Source organism: Ruditapes philippinarum, unplaced genomic scaffold (genome assembly GCF_026571515.1).
Source record: "Ruditapes philippinarum isolate M1 unplaced genomic scaffold, ASM2657151v2 ctg6309_1_1_1_1, whole genome shotgun sequence".
Taxonomy (NCBI): domain Eukaryota; kingdom Metazoa; phylum Mollusca; class Bivalvia; order Venerida; family Veneridae; genus Ruditapes; species Ruditapes philippinarum.
In genome coordinates this window covers 2,461-6,930 of record NW_026858223.1, presented here as the reverse complement: position 1 = coordinate 6,930, position 4,470 = coordinate 2,461, and the positions used below count along the sequence as shown (strand labels likewise).

The 4,470-nt window shown below is 29.6% G+C and overlaps 2 non-coding genes across 2 annotated transcripts; both read right to left on the bottom strand.

Moving 5' to 3' along the window:
- Window positions 1-2,893: 2,893 nt before the first annotated feature.
- Window positions 2,894-2,966, bottom strand: Trnat-ugu (transfer RNA threonine (anticodon UGU)). The gene has a single exon. It is a non-coding gene; the product is annotated as a tRNA-Thr (tRNA).
- A 1,160-nt stretch (window positions 2,967-4,126) lies between these two features.
- Window positions 4,127-4,208, bottom strand: Trnas-uga (transfer RNA serine (anticodon UGA)). Its single transcript has one exon. It is a non-coding gene; the product is annotated as a tRNA-Ser (tRNA).
- Between the last annotated feature and the right edge of the window lie 262 nt (window positions 4,209-4,470).

Below are 4,470 nucleotides of genomic sequence, written 5' to 3'. Positions count from 1 at the left end.
TTGCATAGATAAATAATACATATATACTGACAGCGTTTTTATGATTCATTGGAATCGGATGGTTGACTTATGCATGTATGTACCAGTATGACATCCGCAAATACGTTGATCATTATTGAGCAGTATTGTACCTGAATAAATAATAAAACTTGCAAACCAGTTTAGAATATTCAAGAAATGCGAAAAGGAAAAAGGAGCCATTTACTTCAGTGATTTTAATTAATTAATTATACAGGAATGAGAATCAAGCAGCTATCTAAGAAAGAGTGTAACACTTACCGATGTTTTCTTATAACTGTTAGTATCTATCACGCAGGAAAATATAGTATATTCACTAGATTATCGTAGTAAAGAACTCACATTACCACTTGTGAATACTCTTTAATGTTAAAGATATTGAATTTTGTTGAAGAGATCTTTTGTTCTCTATTTTCAGAAAGCTTTCAATTATTCTTTTATTTTGTAAATTGAATAGCTAGTTGTTTAACGTTGAACATTAAACATGTATTATTCTATTTCATTGCCTTATGCGATACGTAATGTAAAGAACAAAAGTTAACGATGTACTTACACTTCTGATTGTTTTCAACATATATTTCTAGTGTAGCCTGAACAAATAACAAATATGACAACTGATCACTGTAACAAAGTAAATAAACATCTTAGAAAAAGCCGATTTCTCGAGACCAACGACAACAGTAATAAAATGATGAAAATTGCAGACACTGTTTGACCGAGTCTGTTCATGAAGGATAATAAACCGTGCAACATCTCTCGTTCTCAAAAGAAAATTATGGGTTTGTTAGAATCTGTTCATTAAATGATTTGTTATTTTCATGAAAATGTAAATACATAATTGTATATGTTTTGCAATAAAGGAAACAATACAGTTTAAATATCGTTTAGGTTTAAATATCGTACATTTCTATAGTTATTCTTTATTTTCTTTTAATTAGTTAAATGTTTTGTTATATACCTTAACTTAATGAGTTTGTAATGGTCTAAGCCGTTTGTTTTGGCGTTCTTGAAAGAATCAATGATTTCTATTTTATTGTCACATCAGTGTTGTTTGTGTCGTATAGACCCCGTTCACTCAATCAAAGAATTTATATTTGAAATCCTTAAAGATCGTGCAGCACAGCATTATTGTTGTGTTTGTGATATTTGCTTAACGTAAGTCAAATCCTCGCGTCTTTTTCAGGATTTTCAAACCATCTTGGTGGGGGGGGGATAGGGAACGATGAATTTACTCCGAAAACCTTTTTAAGGGGGCCCCCCTCCCCCCAAAAACACAAAACAAAAACAAAAAACTGTGAATTGAAATTGAGCTGTTAATTTATTCATAGATTATATAATGAAGGTTTATATAAATTAAAATTAAGCTGAATAATAAATGTAGTAAATGAACATCATCTGTGATTAATTATTGACATGTAAACCATTGAATATGATGTCATATTAACTGGTAAATGTCATTTTGAACGAGGCGATATTTTGCCGCTGAATATCAGATCATATTCTTGTTGGTTTAAGTTATCATTGCGGTGTAATTTTAAACTATCATTGTCTAGTAAATAGATTTTAATCGTGAAATATGCCATAAACAACACAATATAAAACCTTAATAATCTATTCCGTATAGTCATTGAATATGGGTCTGATTCAACTTTTTACCCAGTAAATATGATTCACGCGCGCACGGTTAATTGTCTTTACTGTAAGGTTATTTAATATGAGCCTGATTCTATATTTAGTTTGGCATTATCCAGGTAAGCCAGTGAATATGATACTACACCCAGAGAATTTTATTTTTTCATTTGATCTGCTGACTACTATTTGAATCAATGCGATAGCAGCGACTTCTTTAGATTATAAAATAATGATTTAATATAAACGTTTCAACTATTCGAGAAAAAGTCAGCCATCACAGCTATGTATAAATAGATGTAGATTCTAAAAGTGACCTTTATATTTGTCAGAAGTGAATATATATTTTTTGCCAGCAGCTGCGATTTAAAACATCGTCCTTTGTTAAGACAGTTTTAATGAAATTTTCTTTCGTTCTGTCAATGCATCACAAATGAAATATAATTGAATTCGATTGAATTGTGTGTACAAATATTGTATAATTATCAGAAACTAAACTACTTTTTGTTATTACTTGTATGTTTTTGTGATATCATGAAAAACATGATTATTTTCATTTCGTATCATTATAATTATGTTAATCTTGGAAGGAAAATAGCTATTCAATGCTACTCTCTTACATCGCCGATCAAAACAGAGATAATACGCTTTGAATATAATATGCCAAACCATTGACATATATTGTCAGTTTTGTTATTAATCCTTATGATAAAATATTCATATTAGAAAAGTAACATGAGCTGTTTACTATAATTTAATTACTAGTTTACAAAAATAATTTTAAATAAGCGAAAATATAAAACAGTCCTCCATTGGTTTTCACACAATGTAGCACATTGTTGACTTGAATCAATATATTTTGTTGAAATTTGGATTAAAATGGTCTCCATTTAATATGTCTAATATATAATGTATAAACATTGTTTGAATTAAAGCTCGTCATTAAAAAGATAAAAAAAAAATCCTTGCAATAAAATCGTAAATAATATAAAACAAATTTGGAATTATATTTCGTATTTCATTTAAGAAATAGATAGTTATACTTTCGTAAAATGTATTCCATGAGTAAATAATCGCAGATAAACTAATAAACACATTTTGTTGATGAAGTGTGTATCAAGTATGATTGATACTTCACTTGAAAATACACATTGTGAAAGAGCATTCGTTAAGTTAGGTGAAACATACAATTGTTGTTTTTATAAACACTAGAAAAATAGTGTCTTTTTCAGCAAAAATGATATGCAGTCCCCAGTGAGGATCGAACTCACGACCCCTGGTTTACAAGACCAGTGCTCTAACCACTGAGCTATGGAGACTCATATTATAGGATAAAGGTTTTTACAAATAATTAAAAGTAAGCTGCTTAGTAAATGGACATCTGTGACGAAAGGTGTTCGATATGTGAGTGTGGTTTAATTGTTTTACACGTTTCCTCAATCGAGAAAGAAATCAACTAATCACTCGTCCTGTCATCGAATTGCCATAGGTCATTTAATAATCATTCCGTACAAAGAAGAAAAATACTTTGTGTTAACAATAAACTTACACTTTATTTTAACTTCAAAATAAATCATTCAGTATTAAGACGCTCTGTTTGTGTTAAAGGGAATTAACACGAATTGTCAGAGTATTGAACACTGCCTAGTGTAGTGTTAAGAAATATACATAAATGTTGACATATATTTCCAATGAAAAAATAACAATATATGACGAATGCTCTCTGTGACAAAGTAAACAAAAAAATTGAAAAAAGACTGATCCCCCCTAGAGCAACAACAATAACGAAACGGTGAAAATTCCAGACACTGTTTGATTGAATCTGTTCATGTAGGATAATGAAAGATGCAAAGAATGTCGTTCTCAAAAGAAAATTATGGGTTTGTTAAAAATGTTCATCAAATGATTTAGTATTATGAAAATGTAAAAACATAATTGTATATGTTTTGTAATGAAGAAAACGATACATTTTTATGTTGAATCATGTTTAAATATCGTACCTTTCTATAGTGTATTTTTTTATTTTCGTTCTGTCAAATTTCCATGAGTTGTGATATACCTTCACTAAATGACTTTGAAATGGTTTGAGATGTTTGCTTTTGGCGTTCTTGAAATAAGCAATTATTTCAATTTCATTGTCACATGAGCGTTGTTTGTGCAATGTTGAGGCTGTAAAAGTCGCCCCGGACACTCAATAAGTAATGTTATAGTTCTGATCCTTGGAGATCATTCAGCACGACATTATTGTGTTGGTGATATCTTGAAGTCATTATATTTGACCCTTTTCTTCATGTAAATATTTTATACATTATGAAATTTTGTAAAGCATTTAATCAACACTTATATAAATCATTTGTTATGTACTGTTAATTTATGTACAAAACGAAATATCATAATTAATCGTGATGTTTGACCGATATCAAATGTTTTTATAACATGCAAAATATCTATTTACCCAAGAAAGAATAAAACCTGTTTTCGCTGCGAGCAGGGTTCGAACCTGCGCGGGCAATGCCCATTGGATTTCAAGTCCAACGCCTTAACCACTCGGCCATCACAGCTGTATGTAAAGAGTTATACATATCGGAAATTGATTTATAATAATTAAAACCCTTTATTTACTTTTAATATCTGATATTTGCAATTTATCAGATTGATAAAACTCGACAAATAATTGACACAATTGCTTAACGTTTATTGTTACATTTTGTTCGAGTTAGACAAATCTTTTGACAAATATAATTATATAAATAATGATATTTATGGCGATAAAAGAAAGAAAATGCAACATTATTACTTTAAGAACTGATGGTTTTATTGATA